Raw genomic sequence first — 20,368 nt, 5'->3', positions numbered from 1 at the left:
GCCGCAACCTGCCCCACACAGTGGGAACTCACCAGGGGATTAAGGAGCCATTCGCTGCTCCCGTCCTGGTATGAACACGGGGCTGCCCCATCAATGTTCTCCTCTCATCAGCTCCTGGAGCACACCATGCAAATCAGTGCTAAGGACTCACAACAATGCACCTGGGAAACCATAAATATCTGTGAAAAATCTCTCCATAAATCCACATGAAGGGGAATTTACTGCGCTTTCTTTAGAGATTTCTCAGGGTGTTCCCTATTAAACCACTGTGCTTGTTTGCATAAGTATTCCTCAGACAGTAAAGTCTTCCCTGCCATCAGTTATCAGCTCTGCAAACAGGAGCAGCACCAGGCATGGGACATACAAACACCCAGCTGTAAAGATGAGGGACTGGCTCCTCACCTTGAAAAGAAATAAAGGATATTAATTGCTTAGCGTAACCACAGCACGCTCCCAGCAAAGACAGGGTGAACTGGTAGCCCTGACATGTACAGAACATCTGGGAAAAGGGAAACAAGCCAAAAACCTCTTGGTGTGCTCTCAGGGTGTGCCATACAATGGCAATGCTATGGCAGGAACAAGGATTTTTCACATCATTGGGGAAAAAAGTATCAAAAGGAGAAGAAATTCACAACTGCTGGAATCAGCCCAGCACCCAAAGAAATTGCTGTAATACACTGTCCAGCCCATACCAAGGCCACTCTAAAAATTAGAGAAGGAAATACTTTAGCTGACATAGCCTCAATGAGTACACTTCCTAGTGATAATACATCAGTTACCAGGCCTCCACAACATGAAATGATGACCCAGGGCCTTATTAAAGGAGTTCAGATACCTGCTGGTCTCATCTGATGGATGGTTGACCCAACACAACATATATATGCAGAAGGGTGTTGAAAATAAGAGAAATATGCTTAATGGTATCAGCCCACGCCTCTGGAAATACTGGTACCTGATATGCAACCTGGAGATGTAATTTTAATTAACGTGTTCTCATGGAAATTCAAATTGGAACCCAAGCGGGAAGGGCCAAATACCATCTTACTGTGTCCCTATTTTGCTGTTAAAATTTTAGGAAAAGAAAGTTGGATACACCATTCTGACATCAAGCAGGTGGTAACTGGCCAGCCAGCTGACGAATGACTGACTCCTGGAAAAACTCTCCCATCAACCAAGAGTGGAGTGGGACATCTCACTGCTCTTGGTATTAATGACTCTGTTACTGCCACAGCATGGCTAAGGATAAAAATGATGGATGATCCGGATTAGTGGAAAGTTAAAAAAACCCAGAAGGAAGACAGTTTTCCTAGATTATATAGGAACAAGGTTCCCAATTCCTGAAACCCCCGATGGGGAGGCTCTCACTTTCAGTTGTCAATCAGATAAGGTTTATAATTTAGCCTTGACAGAGGGAAGCAGTAGGGACAGGTATCATTGCCTCAGTAATATCACTTGCTGCTCAACACTTAACACCAGTTGTTACAAGATGACAGATAATAGTTTAAAAAGTAATAGTAAAGGTTAATGTCACTTGTGGAAGTGTTGACCCAGGACTCACTACCCTTTCTCTGCTCAGCCCCCTTCAAAGCAAAACAAAAAGGGATGCAACTGGTACTACAGGGACAGGACTTGGAGTCCTAAATGGTATGGATGTTGAAGTACTCCTAAATAAACTAAGTGCAACAACAAGTGATTTAAGCAATTAGAACACCCATTGTGATCCTCTCTATTAGTACTGGGGACTAATCAATGGCTCTTATCTAATAGATTGCCTCAGTGGGAGAAAATTAATAAGAGAGACACTTGGATTGGTCCAGGGCAATCTTTCACCCACTCTTAGCTGTATCCACACTCAACTGTGGATGCACTCTACAGGGGCACAGGAGGGTGCCTACATGAGGGAAGGCAAAGAAGGTACCTTACCCACAGAGATCTGAAAAGCAATTTGGGACAACACAACTCAGTTTGAAAGAGAATTTCAATCCTCGTGGTATTTGGACAGTTATGACCCCATAAAAATAAGGTCACAGTTTCTGCCTCAGTAATATAATGCTTCAGTATACACCATATACCCAATTGTTGTTTCAAATCACAACGGGATCATACTCCTTCCAACAGAACATAAACTACGGATAACACAAAGCAGACACATATGGCTAATAGTTGGTCTTGATGGGAACAACAAGGATTCATTTGTAAAAGTAACACCATTAAAGCCCAAGACATGTCTTGACACTGAGCAAAATATTTGTCATTTTTGAAACATATGCCAATGAAACCCCTAAAACTACACTTATATATATTGGAAAAGGATGTGTTTTCTTAAGGACCCTTTGTGGTTTTATTTTTGTAGGTGATATTACTGTATATACAAGTAATCATTCAAATATTTGAATTTGTAACTTTACTAGAATTATAGGGTATGGTTTTAATTATACCGCTCCTGTTACATCCCACCAGTTGTTACAGTCTAATTATACACTAGTTAAAGACTTGTTACCTATTTTGACTGGAATTAATCTCAACGCTGGTAAGGAAATTATCACAATGTGGTGACTTACATGAACTATTAAAACATATATGAATTGATGGAAAAAAATTCTAATCACTGCACACCATAATGTGGACAAAATATGGTGCGTGGAGAACACTGGTGGGAAACTCTCCTAGGGTGGTCATCTGCAGCCAGAGGAATTTATAACCTCCTGCTCCACCCAGTGGTAATCGTCCTAGCTTTAAGTCTATTAGGTTTGGTGCTTGTAATCATTTTGTAGATACGATTATGCAAACTGATCATGCTTTTTGAAAGGCTTTGCAAGCCTTGCTAAATGTATTAGCAGGAATGCTTAAGAAAAACAAAGGGAGGATTGTAAAGAAATAAAGGATACTAATTGCTTAGCATAACTTCCTTAGTGTTAGTAGCTAGATGTGCTGCAGCTTTAGGCCCCATTTTCATCAGATGTCACCCCGTGCAGCTCCTGCAAGGCTGCCTGGAGAGCATGTTGTATTTCAGCTGTGACATTTCTCTGCATGTTGAACATATCCCTATCATGGCTTCCATGTACTTCTGCAGAGATGGGTGGGAGACAGGAGAAAATGAATAACACGTTTCCTTCCAGCATGAAATGGTGAGCGTGTCCTCCTCTGAGTGCAATTCGTGTGTATATGACTCCTGTAGTCTGGCTAATGCTGCTATGGATGCTGGAGATTAAGGGATTTGGGGCTGTAAAGTCTATTTCACCCATCCAGGCCTGAGAAAGGGAATGCGAGCAGGGAAAAGGTCTTGCAGAAACCGCTGGATGAAGCAGGGTCTGGCCTGCAGGTGACCATCCCACCATGTCCCCTTGCTGCTGGGGACCTCCCCCAGGCAGGTCTCAGCTTTGAGCAGCAGGGACATGGAGGAGGGCGAATGCAGATGTCAGGACCAAAGCCCCTGCAGCCACACCCCCAGGGCTGATCCCTCACCGGTGGCTCCCAAACCCAGCATGCCACCATCAGGATGCTCCTGACCCTATGCCAAGCACTGCTGTCACATTACCAGAGCACAGAGCCCTCCCTGGTGTGGCATGGCGAGGGCACAGTGGACACAGTGAAAGCCTTAAATGGTCACAGTGCTGCTGCTGAGAGTGTTCTCCAGGCCTGGGAGAAGAGCTGTTGTCTCCGAGTCGGAGAGTTAATAACAACACCAGAAAATTTCTACTTTGGCTGAGGCAATGGTCTCTCTCTCTGCCCCGTGGAGAGGAAAGCTGCAATGCTTCCCACTGGGCTGGACTGTGCTTCCAGCCCCCAGCCCTGCTGCACCCTGGCTCCTCATCAGGGACTTGCCCTGGGATTGCAGGCTGAGCTGATGGGGGAAGTATCCTGCCCCAGAGCAAGAAGCTGGGTAGCAAACTTCTTTGCAGCCCTCAAATCTAAGGAAGTCTCAAAAATAACTCTCCTATAGAGTCAGAATCCTTCCCAGTTCAGAGCAGGCACAGCCCAAGCCCTGCCACCATTCCTGCCCAGAGGGGAAGCCATGGCAATCTCCCTCCAGCTCCTCCAAGACAGTGTAATATGAAGCAGAGCAAATACCGAGTTGTTCTGAGAGCACTGAGGAGTGAGGCAGAGCAAGGAGATGGCTTTAACCCTAACGTTATGAGCTCAGACACAGCCTTATACATCCCCAAGTAGCAGAGGAGCTATCTCCACTTTGATCCAGATTTGATTCAAAATGGAGCATCTCCCTCAGCATCACCCGCAGGGCAGCAGCGAAGCAACCTCATTTTTCTCTGCTTTATCCCTTTTGCCACCCACTGTGTGCCTGAGGCCTCAGAGCCAGAAACCCTGGCTCCTTGGTCATGATGTGCTGGGGCAGCCCCCAGCTGTGGGTGCATCCCCCTCCTCAGGCACCCCTGAGGCTGGCACTGCCTGCCTGCCCTGCCCTGCCCAGCTCAGTGCAGCCGTGGCAGGGGGGATGGTCCCTCCCCACACTGGGGTGGGGATGAGCCAGCACAGAGGCAGGGAAATAAGAACCTGCCGGGGCATAATGCCAATTCACCGCCCATTAACTTCCCACAAATCCTCCACTCCACAGCCTATCTTCCTCTGCCGCGTCCCCTTGCTCCCCCTCCTCCTCCTCCTCCCAGGCTAATGGTCTTTTTGGATGTGAAGACAAACTGCGTGGGTACCCTTGGCTGTGCTTGGGAGCCCTTCTATGGCAGTGTCTCTGGGAAGGTCTGATAGGAGACATCCCTGGCACCCCTTGGGCACCCTCCCAGCACCCATGGGCGATGGGACTGCCCCACACAGCACAGTTCACTGCCAAACACCCTCCTGCTCTTGTGGGATTGAATGTCAGACTCTGAACATTAACTTTTATGGCGTAATATACCCAGCACCAACCCACATTGCCAAGAGACACCCCAAAGCTATCACCACATCTGGATGGGAATGATTGTTTAAACACCCCACACAGTCCTGTGCATACGGGATAGATTTACTGTCACTTCTTATAAAATTAGGGAGGGATAAAACCAAACAGCTGAGCAGCAATGTCTGCTGGGCAGAGCGGGAGCAACACCAGTGTGGCTCAAGGGCTTCAGCTAAAAAGGGAGCTCCAGAATAAACACCAGCAAAGCTCACCATGAGGCATCTTTGCTTACAGCTCCTGCATGAAGAGCAGATTTGACCTGCAAGCCCTCCTGACCCGCGGAAGCCCTGCAGAGCATCAGCTGGGTTTGCATCAGCACTTTCTGCAAGCAGCCACATTTCAGTGGTCCACGGGGCAGAAGGGGCAGGGAGCTCCCCTGGGAGGTTCAGTGAAGTTTCTCAGATCAAGAACAGACGAAAAGCAATGACAATGTAGCTCAGCCTGGCCTGCCCTCCCTGCCGAGGCGCTCACTGCACTGCCTGCCACGCAGGAATTCAGTGGCCATCAGCAACACAGAGGCAACAGCAACCCTGAGACTGCCCAGAAGCAGCTTCAGATCATTCCATGCCCCCTCGTTCCCCTCGACCCAAGCTGTCCCTTCCCCACCTTCCTTCCCTGGGAGCTACATCCATGGGCCAGCAGCACTGGCTTTGCAGAGGAGATAGTTTTCACCTGGTCAGCAGAGAGCACATATTTTACCTGACAAACTGAGCTCAGCCCAAACCTTAGTTTTCCACCAGGAAATGTTTGCACAAGAAATTTGCATCCAGTCCTTTCCATCGAGAGGCACAGCTTCTCACATGAGGTAGGGGTTTAGAATACAGAGTGTTCCTCAAGGCAGCAGACAAATGCTGGACCAGAGTTAGTGGCTGGAGGCTGAATCTAGACAAACTGAGACTAAAATAAGGCCCAGTTGTGACTGTCACAAGGACTATTGCAGCTGCTGAGTTAGCAGCAAGAGGAATACTCAGTCTTTAGCCATCTCAAGGGGAAGAGAGGCTGTTCCTCCAAAGGAGGTGCCATAAGGATGTGTACAAGCAACATCCAAGAGATGTAAGTGGCGTACAACTGTGAAGGGGCTGGTTTCCACCAGTGCTACAGAGCTGTAACATGATGCTCTGGGATGGCACCAGCCTTTGCTCTAGACAGCAGATCACATCCCTCTCTGGCAGTGCTGAGGCTTGTAAGATGGGAAAGAAAAAGCATTCCTAAGCCCAGCTAACCCACCTACGAGAGCCCATAGCACGGTCACATCAGTAACCATAACCCCTGAAGCACCTCCCAGCCCTCACAAAATTTCCCTTCATTGCGGCTCCCACCTTTTATCTTTAAAAACCACAACAGGCAAGCTTAAAAAAAACATGACAAATAATCCAAGGAAAAGAATACAACAGCCTTTGAAACCCCATCCTACAGTTGAAAGGGAGGGATGGAGGCAAGGCAAGAAAGACAGTGTAAAGCCTCATTACCATCAGAAATCCTCTCTCCCTGCCCTTACCTCCCTGCTCATTTCCATATCACAGGGGACACAATATCTTTCTTCTCTTGAAAAACATCCCATTTTTTGCAGAGACCGGCTGTCCCTACTCCCAGCACTGGCTTATGGAGCTGGGGAACAAAAGCAGGCTCACACCTGCCCTGACGGGCAGTGCCTGTGTGTGAGTTTCCAGGCCCTTATCAGCCTCTCGGGAGCAGTTTTTACCATTATTATTATTAGTCTACTTTATCTTTTTTTTTTTTTTTCTTCTTAGCTTCAAGATCCTTTAGTCAGTCAAATTATACTCAGAATAACAGAAGTAGCAGAAAATAAAGCATTATAAGGGGTTCAGGAAGTTATTTTCATCTCAAGGAGCACGTAAGAAAGGTTGACAAGTCTTCATTCTGCTCTTACTGGATAATCTGTAGGTTCCTAGATGATATGGGGAAAAAAACTAAATGCATCAGAAGAAATTACAGGAAGAAGTAAAACTCAGGTCTCTGCATAAATTGAAGTAATGTGCAGCTTGGCTGACAGAGGAAGGCACTGGAGGGTGAAATGTCCGTGCCAGGAAGGAAAGGGGTGGCCACAGCGTCCAGACAGGGCTGGGCCAAGGGTGCTGGGTGCAGGGCAGAAGGGTCACTCAGCCCCCTCCAGCAGGTCTTTCCTCCTGCTAAGTGGACCTGTCACATCCCTCCAGTCCAGGGCATCACTGAGCAAAGCAGCTCAGCAAGGGGGAGGCAAAGCAGCTCAGACATCAGTCAGCACCCTGCACACTGCCCCGGATCGCTGGGTTTGTCCTGCTCCTCTCTGGGTGCTCCGATCAAAGCTAAAAGCATCAAGCCAGGCACGGCAAAATTCTTCTGCCAAGACTTCAGGCTCTTGCATTTACACACGTAGTGCGGAGCCCCAGGAGCTCCCAGAATTCACCCAGCAAGCACGGAATGCACAGCTGGGAGCAGAGCCAGGGTGCTGAGGAAGGGGCCAGGACCACAGGGCGATGCACAGAGGGGAGAGCAGATGAGGAACCATCTTCCCCCGCCGCTGGCCTTTGGGGATTAGAGATGGATGCAGACAGCACTGAATTGCCAAGGGACGCAGGTACCAGCTGCAGGCAGGCACAAGGCAGTTCTGAATAGCAAAAAAAAAAAGGTGCACAAAGGCATTTGCAGCGCGGGACAGCCTTTCTCCCAGCAGTTGTGCTGAGAGCAAGGGAATGGGATCCCCCTCCCCACAGCGAGGGCACGGGGGTCCGAGGCAGCCCCCTCCCGCTGTGGCAGGGCAGCCAGCCCGATGCCTCTCCAGCTGTTCGGCGGCTGAGCCACGTGGTGCCGAGGCGGTGCTGTCACCGGTGATTGATGGCACGGTTCAGGAGGAAATAAATTCCCAGGCTTTCGCAGGAGGTGAACTGGGGGGTGTATCCATCTTCAAGATGCTTAATGAATGTGCCACAGCCCGCGGAGTGGCAGCAGATACATCTCTGCAGCCAGCACTCCCCACGCTGTTCCTAGCGAGGTTCAGGCACAATTTAACAGCTTCTTATTGATTTTATTTGTTTCCCAGGCCCTGGCAGTGTCTAGATCGCCCCAGTCCAACAAGAGCCCCAGAGTCACAGCGGGGACCCACACTCGATTTTCCCATCCTGCCCCTCGTCCCTGGAAGGGGCAATGCAACATCACCATCCCCAGAGCAACCCTGGGGACAAAATGTGATGTTTGGCCAGAAAAGATGCAGTTTTAGGTTTTTTGAAGCATACTAAGGCTAACATGAGATCCAGCTCCAAAAAAAACCCATGATGCATGGTGAGCATGGTGAGCACTGACACAGCACTGGGGGAAATGCTGCCCCACACTGCCCTGGCACCAGGCTTGGGGTTTGCTTTAAGTACCTTTGGAACTTAAAGCAAAATAAGGACCTTGCCAAAGACACCCTTGCAAGATGGACTTTGGAAAGTCCTAGCTTTTATGTAGCATAGCAGACCTTAATTTTCAAGGCAAGAAAAATGGCAATCAGCAGTTCTGGTATGTGGCGTGGCTTCGTTTTTCCCTCTTTCCCTCAGGGCATTAAAAAAAGGAAAAAGAAAGAAAAGCAGCAAAGAACAGCAGAGACCCAGCTGACCTTTCTGGCTAAGAGACCTTGTCTGAATCACTGGATGGTAACAATGAATGAAATGCCAGTGCCCTGCCTTATAAATACCAGCTTCCTCTTGGGGTGAAATGCCAGCTTTCGAACATGGAAAAGCTGCAAAGAAAATGTCACCCTCGCCAAAGTGTGAAATGCCAGCCTGCTGCAAGATCCTGGCCCCATGCACAGGGAGACAGGCAGGCTAATGCCTGCTGCTGGGTCCCCAACCTCCTCCCATTGGGGCCTTCTCCAAAGCTCGATAGCATGAAGGGGACAGGACTTCAATGTGGGACAGCCAGAGCATCAGTCCTCCAGCACTGCCTTCAGCATCGCAGCAGTGAGCTACTCAGAAAAGCTTCCTTAGGGATTTGGTTTTTTTCTATGAGTTGGTGTGGCCAGTGAGACAAACAAATCATGTTTAAAGAACGGTTCAGGCAAGCCAAAACAGTTATTTCCAGTTTTCCCAGTGAAATGAAAAAACAATTGAGCATAAAGAGATTTTGCCATCTAAAAAGTTTATCACAACCCAAACTCCTAGTTCCCAGTGAGCACTGTTGTCGCTGGGTTTAATCCTATTTATTAAACACAGGAAACCATCCAACATACTGCCCACATGTCAAGAAATGCTTCCTGTGAAGCTGGTGATATTTGTAACATCTCCCATACCCTTCCCAGGGCCGAGTTTGGCTTAATCCAAAGCCATGTTCTCCAGAAGCTCATCCTTACTTTCCCCTCCACCTGGCATCCTCCTGCCTCATCTTCCTGGTACCAAAGCCCCATCACCAAACCTGTGCCAGCTCAGGGCAGCACAGCAGAAGGGACAACCTGGGGACCCTAGGGCCATCACTGGGAACTGTAGTGCTGCAGAAATGTAACTAAACCTTCCTACCTGATAAAATTACGTCGGGAAATGAATGAAGTTGCTTTTTGTCATCTGGGAATTGGAGCTGTTCTCTTTCCCCACACCCACGCCTTTTTTTTTTTTTCCCGTAAATGTGTGAAATAATTTTACCACCCTTCTTTTTTTTTTTTCTTTCGGTTACTCCTTCTCCCCTCAGATCTCGCCCTTCCTAGCATTTGAAAATAGCTCATGAAAAGGAGGAGGAAGGAGGGGAATGAAAGGAAGTGTGTGGGGATGCAAGATGGAAGGGAAGAGAAGGGAAAAATACACGAAGAGTGAAAAACACATGTTTTTCAAAGCAAATCAGAATGGCTGCTTCGACTCCAGCACCCATTCTGGGAAAGGGCTACTCATCTGGCAAGTTTTTTAAGACTGTTTGCATCCTGTCATCTGTTAGGCAACACCTAGGAAGAAAGTGGCACAGCATGCCTGCCTGCACCTGCCTGTACCTCCTATGCAGGCAGCCGTCCCAGCCGGGTGCTGGACTGCAGCAAGAAAACGTGACCTTCCAGGGACCCACTTATTGTTTATGGTTAGAGCTGCTCGGGAACGCTGTAAATGGATATTTTTCCTTGCAAAACACTTGCAGCTGGGACTGAAATGGTTGGGAAAACCACCTCAGGTTTGATAACCTGCTGGTAGAGCAGCAGCACGGCCCCAGGCTACTGCTCAGCCCCACAAAACTGACAGCACGGCACAGGGAAGGGTCTCAGATGCCTCGGGCCTCGGAGGGGCTGGGGGCTGAAGGGTTTTTTTCTCCAGTTGGCACCAGGTTGGTAACCAGGCTGCTCCTGGCTTGCAAGCAAGGCAAGCCATTAGCACTGGAGTAGCTCCAGGGGTGGGGTTGTGCCCGACCCCTCTCCCTGCCTGCCAAGTGGGAGATCTCCACAGGAAATGGTTTTAATGCATCAGCCTCCATGTGCATCGAGTCCAGGGCTTTCCCCCAAGTGCTTCTCTGTAATGGATTTAATCCTTGACCCGGAGAGATGCTGCCCTCACAGAAGTCCCCAGGGAATCAGAATTCTGGTTCCTCCACAGCGTTCCTGCAAGGGAAAGGCAGCCAAGGGTGGGCAGCCCCAGCAGCATCACACCCCTAATGCAAACTTTCTCTAGCCTTGGCAGTGGTGGGGCTGCTGGCACAGGAGGACGGATGCTCAGTGCTAGGGGAGGCATCCAGTGCAATCTTCCCCTCCCACATCCCTTGTCTCCATTTGATATCTCCTCTTTCCCTGCATGGCATCTTCCCCCCACCTGCTCCTGTCCTCTGGGCAGTGGTTCTGGGGCCAAAGGGATGCTTTCCAGGCTTTTTCTTTAAAAAACCCTAACAACCTAATTCATTGCAAAGCAACCACTTCATGTCTGACATGGAGGGGATTTGGGAATTCATGTTAGCAGCAGCACAGAGGGGAATCCGTGGCTGGAGCAGCAGTGGGAAGGCTGGCAGCCGCAGGCATTGCCAGCACGGCTGCTGTCAGAGCCCTGGGGAGCCACTCCCCAAGCAGCACAGCTCTGCAGGGATGCACAGACACAGTGCCAAGTCCAAAGGAAGCTTCCCATCCCAGTCAGGAGCATGGCAAGCACTCCTCGCCTTGACAGCATCAGAAGCCAAGAAGGGAACTACATCTCATCCTGTGCCACACCTACACCGGGAACGCTGGCTTGGGGTGAGCCTCAGAGAAGTGGCAACACAGCAAGGAGAGCCTGGCTGCCCTGGGATGGGTTCAGGCCAAGCAAGAGCATCCCCACACCTACCACGAGTGAAGGTGGGAGTCTCTGCCACTGCTTGCAGCTCCCTCAGTAGCTTGGGGGGGAGGAGTTCACCAAGCCTGATAGGCAGTGAAGCCCCAACCCAACAGTCTGCAGGAGCCGAACAGGACCACCTTGAGATGGCAGTGGGACACTGAACATTGCTCCAGCCGACACCTAAGCCCAGCAATCTGCTTCTTTCCTTGGGGGATGTCACCCTGCAATGCTCTCTCTTCCCACCCTCCCACAAGGACACTCATTTTTTCCAGCGGAGCTGAGGAACAAAAAAATCATCACCCACTCCAAGTAGGTGGGTTGTCAGCGGCCAAGGGAAAGATGCACTGTGTTTGGCGATGGGCCACGGAGCTAACTCAACAAAGACAGATGATAGGCAGTGAAGCCACCCTTTCCAATAATATCACTGCGTGGCACACGGATCACTCTTGCTCCAAAGATCTCCAAGGCCCTACTGCGAACTTCATAATACCCCTGTTTCCAGCACACAGGAATGCTGCTTGCAAAGCTAATAATTTTCTAGGGTTTCTTCATTAGCCTTTAAACACTCTGCTTCTGGCCTCCTGCATTCCCACCAAAGGCCCTGGGCCACATCCTGCTCTCGTGTACAGCAGTGTAAATGTGTGTATTCACACCTGAAATCACGTTATGGATGTTACACCAGTGTACAAACATGCTCTCAGATGCTCACAGGCGCATTGCTCCCTTCACCTCCAAGGTGACAACGAGCCTGCAAGACCCCCACCCCACCTCATCAGTGTAACCTGGGTCTGACACAGTTCCTCCTGCATAACCCCACTTTTAACTCCAGCAGTTTGCATGAAATCCCTCCTCTCCTGAGCTCAACACGAGGCATTTCAACTACTGAGCCTCAAAATCAGAAGCAGCACCTTTCAACCGCCCATCCCTTCATGCCACGAACCAACAGGCAAACACTGAAATACACCTTAATCCTCTCTTGCAGAAGAGCCTCCTTCCAGAGCAGCAAAATTATTTTATTATAGGAGAAGTCCAACTAGGGACAACGCTGAAAGCCCTTACAAGCCATGTGCAAATAACCACACGTTAACAGCCAGGCAGATGGCAGAGCAGGCCAGAGCAACACAGGCTTCATCTGAAAACACCAGCTCTGCCCAAGGCACAACCAGCACTGGGCTTTCCATGTGTCCAAAGCCCCCCATCCTCCTTCCTGCTTCCCAGAACCTGCCAGTGTGGTCCCTTCATGTTTTTTACCCTGCTCTGGGGCTCTGCAGCTCTCCCCTCGTCCAGCCCTGAGAGTTCACACTCCTTCTCAGGTTTCAACACAGAGTCCCACAGGTGTTTTAGCTTGGCCAAACCGGATTTTTCCCAAGAAATGATGTCTTGGTGGATATTTTCCAGCCAGCTAGAAAGGCTCACAGTGCCTGCCAGCACTTGCACTGCTTGGGTGTTCCCCAGGGGTCTGGACCAGACCTGGCACAAGAATAAAGCAGCATCTACCCTGGCTGGGAGGTGACTGGCTGCAAAGCTGGCAGCTCAGTCTTACAAAGCCAGGCCAGACATGGGGTTTCCATACTCCAGAGCTCCCAGCCCTTCCACATCTCTCACTTGGGATGTAAGGTGGCAGGGAAGGCGCAACAGCCCAGGATGAGCCCAGCTCTCCCACTGCCACCAGGCTTGGATGCGGGGCTGATTATAGGGATTAAAAACCAGAACAGCAGCAAGCAGCAGGAGGGATGTGCTGGCAGGGGCCAGGCTCACTGGCCTGCAGGATGCCATGGGGGGATCTTGAAAGTAAAGAAAGATCTGAGCGGGCATCGCCGCCTGGCTCCCTCTCTAACGAGGGACAGAAACAACTCACAGTCAGCAAAGAGCTTCCAGATGAAAGCAGCTCCATTCCTGGGATCTTGTTATTACTTCACAGATGTTTCTCACATACCTTTTCTTTATTGTTATTTTTGTAAGGTCACGCATTGCTCTGGATAAATGGGGCCTCTGCGGCGGCAGGAAAGGCAAGACAGCTCCTGGGGGCAGCCCATGGCACTGGCAGGGCCAGCACTGCCCAAACACACAAACTCCATCTCTGAGGATGCTAAAATGTATCAAGCAGCAGGCTTTGGCAGCAAATACCCCGCACAGGACCTCAGCCCGTGTAACCGGCCCCTTCTGCTCCTCACCAGCAGGATGGGTTTTTCAATGGCTGGTTTCTCTGGGGAATTGCTGAAAAATCCCAGTGTGAAAAGCACTAGCAAAGAGCAAACTGTTGTGACCCAGCCTTTACCTCTGCCTCCAGGCAGAATTGCCATAAGACAATCTGAAATCCAGGCTGAGGAGATCCTGCCTGGTCTGCCCCAAATCTGGCAGGGAAAAAAAAAATCCTCCCTCCTTGAAAAGCTAAAGCTACTAAATGGCAGCCAGCCACAGATCTGCCTGTCTTTGCAAAGCCCTGAGTGGAATGGCCTCAGCCAGGATCACTGGGCAAAGGGGCCATGCAGGGATGGGTTGTCCTCCTGCCCTAAGCTCGGCACCCAGCCTGGTTCTTGGACTCTCCCAAACCCTTACTGAGCTTTTAGCACAACAGCTGAGTGGCAAGAGAAGACTGAAAGGGGGAAAGGGAAAGGATTAAAAATAGATTCCAGTTTTGTTTCAAATATTGTAAAATAAAAGGTCCTGCAGCAACCATTGCAGAACCAAAAAGCACACCCGCATCTCGGGCCGCAAGACAGCTCAACAGCAGATGTATTTTTCATTAAAAGACTATTTAATATTGCAGGTTCCTGCTGAAGACCTGCTTTCTTGACTCTGGCTGATTGCTGGGGAACAACTGCTTTCCCCTCCCTTGCCTGGTGGAGCAGGGCTTTGCTCCCACAGCCCCGAGCATCCCCTTCTGCACAGTGTCCCTGCCTTGATGTCTCCAGGAGCATCTCTGTCCCCCACCAGCATCCCCTTGCACACACTCAGCACTAGAGAGAAAGCCCCACATCCAGACAAGGTGAGTGGTACGGTGCCATCAACCTGGCAAGTGAAGGCAAATGAGAAACAAATTATCAGGCATTAATAAAAAAGAAAAATTAAGGGCAAGAACGGTCCCAACTGCACAAGCCCAATGGCTGGCAGTAAAGGGAATTCGTTTCCCCCTAAGGAGAGACAACTACAACTAAAAGTTAACTCAAACTTTTGCATTTATCACCTTTGCACCACCTCTGTCAGGCCATGATAATGTATGAAAAACAGTCATTTATTGCCCAGCATCTCACTCAGCAAAGACACATGGTACTGTGCACATGGATTTACCCCACGCCCAGCTCCCAGCACAATAAGGCTAATTTGGACACCGTTGAGCCAAACCCTCCTTTCTCCTCCTTTTATTTTATTTTAAGGCTTTAAGGTGTGGGGCTCTGCTTCTCTGCCTGTGATGCTCCCCTTGGGTACCCACCCCAGGTGCTGGCACCCAGTGGGGCTGCACTGGAGCACCTGGTCCTGCCAGCACATGCTCGTGGCATTTTTGGGCTCCAAAAAGCAGCACAGGAGCCACCAACAGACAGGGGGATCTCAGCAGCAGGGGCTCGAAGCAGGCAATAGCCTCTCTCAGTCCCCTTCATGTTGGCTTTGGTGTCCCCTATGTTTCCCCAACACGCTGTATTTGATTGGAATCGTATGCAAAGAGCTGGCTCTGCCTCCCACGCAGCTGTTGACTGTGCAGCAGGGCTCTGTTTGTTCGAGATTTGCTTTGCAAGAGGGGAGGAGGGAGCAGCAGGCAGCTCTGCGAGGAGGCATGTTGCTGGATCCTGCCATTTTTAAAAATTAAAGGAATTGCAACGAATTAATTCTTAATTAATTAACAGAGACTTCAAGACTGAGAGATGCAGAATGCAGAGGAGAAGAAAAAAAGGCAAAAATCCCTGGTTGCTGGACACATTTCTTCTGGTAGAAAAGCTTTTTAGGAGATTAAAAAATTCATGTTCAGACCATTTTTTGCAGGAGGCAGGCAGAGCTGGCTGGAGCCCAAGCGGTGCCACCCCCTTGGGTGCTGCCATGGGTGCAGCCCCCAGCCCGTCTGCTCCTGGTCCTCCAGCCCAGGGCCCAGCCCATCCCTCGCAGAGGGACATTGCCTGCAATCAAAGGAGTGGCGCCGGAGCCAGCCGCCCACAAAAGTCCCCGGGGCTTGCCGGCTTGCTGGAAGAGGAAATATCAAACCTGTCTGGAAATCAAACAGTAGAGTCAGAACAGAGGGAAGAAAAGAAACACAGGAAACTAAACCTAAGCTGACACCCTTTGTAATTGAAAACACCCAATGTGGAGAATCATCGCTCGGGGGACAACATGCTCTCTCAGTGGCACGCAATGGAAATCCAAAGTGACTCCGACCCTGGAGCGGCTTCCCCAGATGCTGCTGGCCATCAGAGAGGGCCCGAGATGATGATTTCCACTACTCTCAGCTGCAGGATTCTGGCAACAAGCTCTGAGGCATGCAGATATAGTGTGTGATTAAAATCCTGTCTGCTGGGGATGCGAAGGACATTGAGCTCGTGCCAGGAGGAGTGGAGCCCGTGGGCTCTCCCACCACCAGCAGCAGCAAGGCAAACACCTCCCTGGGGAAAAAGAGACTGACCACTGGAAGAAATCTTCCCTACTGTTACCAACAAAGCCCTGATGGAGACCAAGCCTCATGTGTCAGCCTTACAATGCTGTCCGCTCTGCCACCTGGCTGGCAGCAATGAGCAACGACCAAGGGAACCCCCTGGTTAGCCCAGAGCAGCCACCAGCTATGCACAGAGGAAAACCAGCCAAAAACCCAAGGGTGCACATTCCATGGCTCAGTATCACCTCATTTGAAAGCGTTATATTATCCTGAACTTTAATAAAAGCCGTGTAAAGAAAAATAATAATAATAGCTGTTCAAATGGGAAATGGGATGCCATTTCTCTGCTCACCTCTGCAGTGGTCTCTTGATGACCTCCAAGCTGAAGCCATAATTTAAAAATATTCACATGTGCCAGGCACTGTGGGAGCAAGATCTCTGGCAATTCACCATAAAAAACATAGGAACTGCAAAGCACAGGTAACAGAATGCATTTGCAATCCAACTGGGAAGGCCAAGGCAGGTAGAAACAGAAAGTGAGGAAGAAGGGGACTGGGCACATGCTGGATGCTCACATCCCCAGAGGCTCCCCTGCCCCAGTCTGGGGCCACCACTTCTGGAGCTGAGCAATGTGGCATCCCTGGAGCACACACAGGGCACCAACGGGGACCTCCCAAGCCCACAGAGGAAAAGGATGGGAGCTTTTACACACGACACGAGATTTTCCACCCTGACCTGCTCACAACAGGCACCTGGAGGGTTTGCTGCCAGGCTGGACCCAGGCACAAAGAGATGGCTGCAGGGGAGGCATTCTCAGCCACCGTCCCCAGGCCACCACTGCTGTTCTGGAGCCACCACCACAGCTCCATCCCTGCGCATCCACAGCCACCACTGCAGCGTGGGCAGGGACGGGAGACGCACTGCGGGCGGGCAGCCATGGGAGCTGGCGCCTCATCCTCCCTACCCAGCTCCGTCCCAAGCAAGACAGTGGAATTAAGCACAAGTTATAATTAAGACTGGATGTTTGAAGAGAAACATAATCTCCGTTCCGTGGGATTCGCCGGCACAACAGTAATTAACGTCTCATTAACATTCGCCTAATTAAGCAGTTTATGAAAGTGGATAGATTTGCATACTGCTCCACTTCAGCTTCTGTGCATCCAGCTACATCCAGCCACCAGAGTTAACCCTTCCAGGGCATTCCCAACCAAATTCCCAACCCTGCAAGACTTCCCAGCCTCTCCCTGTGAGGACATGAGCTGCTGTGGTGCACAGTGCTACCCAACACTGGATAAAACATCTTTCCATCGCCTCCCTGCTAGCCAAACATCTCCTCTCCATTACCTCTTTTCCAGAGAAACCCATCCTAAGCCTTTCCAACTTTCTCCACTGGTTTTCTGTTTTTAAACCCCTCAGCCGGTTTCAATGCTTTCCCTCAGATTCTCAACACATTCATCAGGAGGCAAAAAAAGATCTGTAAGAGTTTCTGAAGATGGGGAGAAATGTCTTCTAAAACATTTTGAGCTCTACTCGCTCCCAAATGTTCTTCAATGTTTAAAAACAATGACTTCAAGATTAAAGAGATGCTCCAGATTCTGAACACCAGTTTAAAAGCAGGATGCAACAGGATGTCTCAGCAGCTTCCAAAAGGGTTTTGCCATAGGGACTATGTTCCCTCTCTTTTAGAATCTTCCCCTTGTTGGAAGGAAAGGCAAACCAGCAAACACAGTGACAACATTCAGCTGATGCCCTGTCCTTCCTGGGGACAGCAGGACACCATTCCCAGATGGATCCTGGAGCAGCCCATCAAATAAGATGCATCACACATGCAACCCCTTCACAGTAAGTCACTTGAAGTGCCGGACATAACATTTTCTGCTGCTAATACCAGCTTTCTCTTCTGGTGTTGGATTAGTAAAGCTGCTGCATCCATCACACACTTAAAAAGACCACGTGCAAACCTGCCTCCCCCCAGGGCATCTCCTGAGGGGGAAAAATGAGCTCTCTAGTTAGTGGTTAGCTTCGAGATGAGATGCAACTTTGCAGCAAATACAGTGGGAGAGAAAAATTCATGACACAGCCTTTCATTGAAAATCAATAAAGCCCAGACCTGCCTGTGATGTACGCACTCAATTTTTTCCCTGCTTGGCTCGCTGCGTTTTCAGCACCAGCCCTCTTGGATCAGACCAGGTCCTTGCTGGAGGACACAGTGTCCCTGCCCACTTCTGCAGTCTGGGTCGTGGTCCTGATGCCACCAGAGCCATGTTAGCATGGGGTTGTCACCTCTCTGAGCCTGGCAGTCCCGTGCCCTGGCTGCAGCAAGCCATGCTCCTGTATCTGTGATCCAGTCCCACAGCATCCCTCCCCACAGCGTGGCCAGGAGCAGAAGCCCAGCCATGTTCTGTGGCAAGGACCATTCCAAAGTTTCCTTCCATCTCACAACAGGTTCCTACAGCTACAGCAAAGTGCTGCGCCAGGGCAATGCTCCAGATTTGCAATTGGAACATCTCTGTCTTGGAAGAACATCTTAATTTTCCCCTGTCCCCAGCAGCCAAGAAACCTTCCTGGAAGTGGTGATAACCTGCGCCATCCTCCTGAGCCAAGCTGGAACATCCTCCAGCCTCACCTGAGCCCTACCCACAGGATCCCCATCATTCATTCTGTCCTGTCCCCCCTTCCTCTCTGAGGGAGGCTTTGAGAGCCCTGTGAGGCACACAAAAACCCTGCAGATTTAGGTGTTAAACTCTGCCTTTAACCATTTTTCTTCCTCCCCAAATCTCCCTCATGATGCAGAACACACTCTCAGAAGGAGGAGGGTCATGCTGTCCCTGAGCTTTGTCCACCCCCAGCTAATGAGAGACCCCAAAATTCTGGGGAGATGGAGAAGAGGCTGCTCCCTCCTGATGCTGGAGTTGCATCTTAGGGCATCCCTCCTGCCTCCAAATCTGCACCTGAGCCAGGAGGCCGGCTGAGGGACGCAGGCAGGAGAGGGCAGACAGGGGAGATGCAGCACACCATCCCCTCCCTCTCTGTCCTCCCTCCAGCTCTGCCTCTCCCCTTGCACAGATCCCACACTGCCACCCTCACCCAGAGCCACCACTGGACAGAGGCAAAGAGCCCAGGCACAAGGGAAAGGAGCTGATGCCAACTCAGCCCCGCCAGTGGGTTCCTTTGGCGTGGGGTTGGCTGTGCCTGGCTGTGAGGAGAGCAGCTGAGGGGGTGCTTGGGGAGAGGTGGGTGCCCTGCTGTGCTGGGGGCTCGTGCCAGGCTCTGCAGCACAGCCTGACCTACTTTCTCCAGCAGCACAGTCACACCAGCCGCAGCAGCAGCACAGGGTTTCTTCTCTCCTCCACCACGTACAGACGCCTTCTTACAAACCGGCAGTGGGATCGTGGCAGGGTCCGTTCTGTGCCACCATCTCACAGCACTGGCTGTCCTCTCCCTCACCTCCAGCCAATCGTGCTGCCTTTGAATGGGTGCCCTCCTTTCACTACCCTCCCCTGAAAAATTCACGGCACATCTCAGCCAAGGGGAGGATTTATTGATTGTCTTATCTGTGTCTAATCCCAGCCGGAGCGCCGTGATAAACGAAGATGGCTAAATAAAATGCCTTCCTGCAAGGTCTCTGTGTCAAAAGCATCTCGTTGCTAGCGGGGTGCAAAGTGGGGAGCAGCCCCCCAGAGCCCCCAGACCCACCTATGCAGGGAAGAGTAGCCCACAGTGGCAAAGGCCATGAAAGAAAGAGTAATATGCTGTGCTGTGAACGCCCATCTGAAGCTGAGGGCAGGGGTGGGGGACAAACCAAACCCCAACCACTCCATCTAAATCAATGGTAAGGAGTTTAAACGCTGTTTCACTGCAGTTCAGGGAGCCCTAATTCCAGGCATGACCTGAATCTCTTTAAAAAGAGAAGGGAGGGGAGGAAGGCAGGCAAGGAGGGGAGGAAAGCCAGAAATGCCAGGGATGCTAATTTGTCCCTGTTTCCTCTCTGTAGAACAGCATCTGGGACAAAAAGCGCCTGCTAAAGAGAAGGGACCCCCACAGAGCAGAGATCCAGAGGCGCATGCTGGCAGCAATCCCTGTTACCCAGCCTGAACTGGAAATGCTCGATGCAGGAGTGGGCAGGATGACAGATGCTGCTGTCTTTGCAGGAAGAACCTGGGGTGCAACAGGCCCCCTCCTTGGCACCAACAAGCCAGCCCACCCCAACACGAGGAGGGAGCAGGGGAGCTCAGCCCAGACACAGCGTGGCTGTATCCAGGTCAGCTGGTGAGCCTGCTAGAAAGCACGGGGCTCGAGCTATTAAAAGCACGAGCAAGATGCTGGGAGCATCCTAGAGCGGCAAGGAAGGAGAGGTTGGGATGGCCCTGCCCTCTCAGTGAGCAGTGCCAGGGTGGCGATGGGCTGCACAGGATCACAGTGGCCACACGGGACTGTGAGCAAGCACCCTTCTCCCTGGGATTTCCAAGGCAATGATCCATGAGACAGCACCGACTAAGAGTTACTGCTGGTTTTCCAAAGGGAGATGGGGTGTGGAGGAAGGGGGACTGAGATTGCCAAGGCAGGGCTGGCAGCTGGAGAGAGGCAGTTTGGCACCTGCAGCCCTGACCGAGGAGGTGGAGGAGGAGGAGGAAT

General features: G+C 50.7%; 1 protein-coding gene across 1 annotated transcript in view; it reads right to left on the bottom strand.

The window, feature by feature from the left end:
* LINGO1 (leucine rich repeat and Ig domain containing 1) overlaps positions 1-20,368 on the bottom strand; it is a 140,176-nt gene that overhangs the window by 104,002 nt on the left and 15,806 nt on the right. The gene's annotated exons all lie outside the window — the stretch shown is intronic.

This window comes from Manacus vitellinus, unplaced genomic scaffold (assembly GCF_001715985.3).
Source record: "Manacus vitellinus isolate BGI_N305 unplaced genomic scaffold, ASM171598v3 scaffold_53_pilon, whole genome shotgun sequence".
NCBI classification, from domain to species: domain Eukaryota; kingdom Metazoa; phylum Chordata; class Aves; order Passeriformes; family Pipridae; genus Manacus; species Manacus vitellinus.
This window is presented reverse-complemented; position numbering and strand designations above follow the sequence as displayed.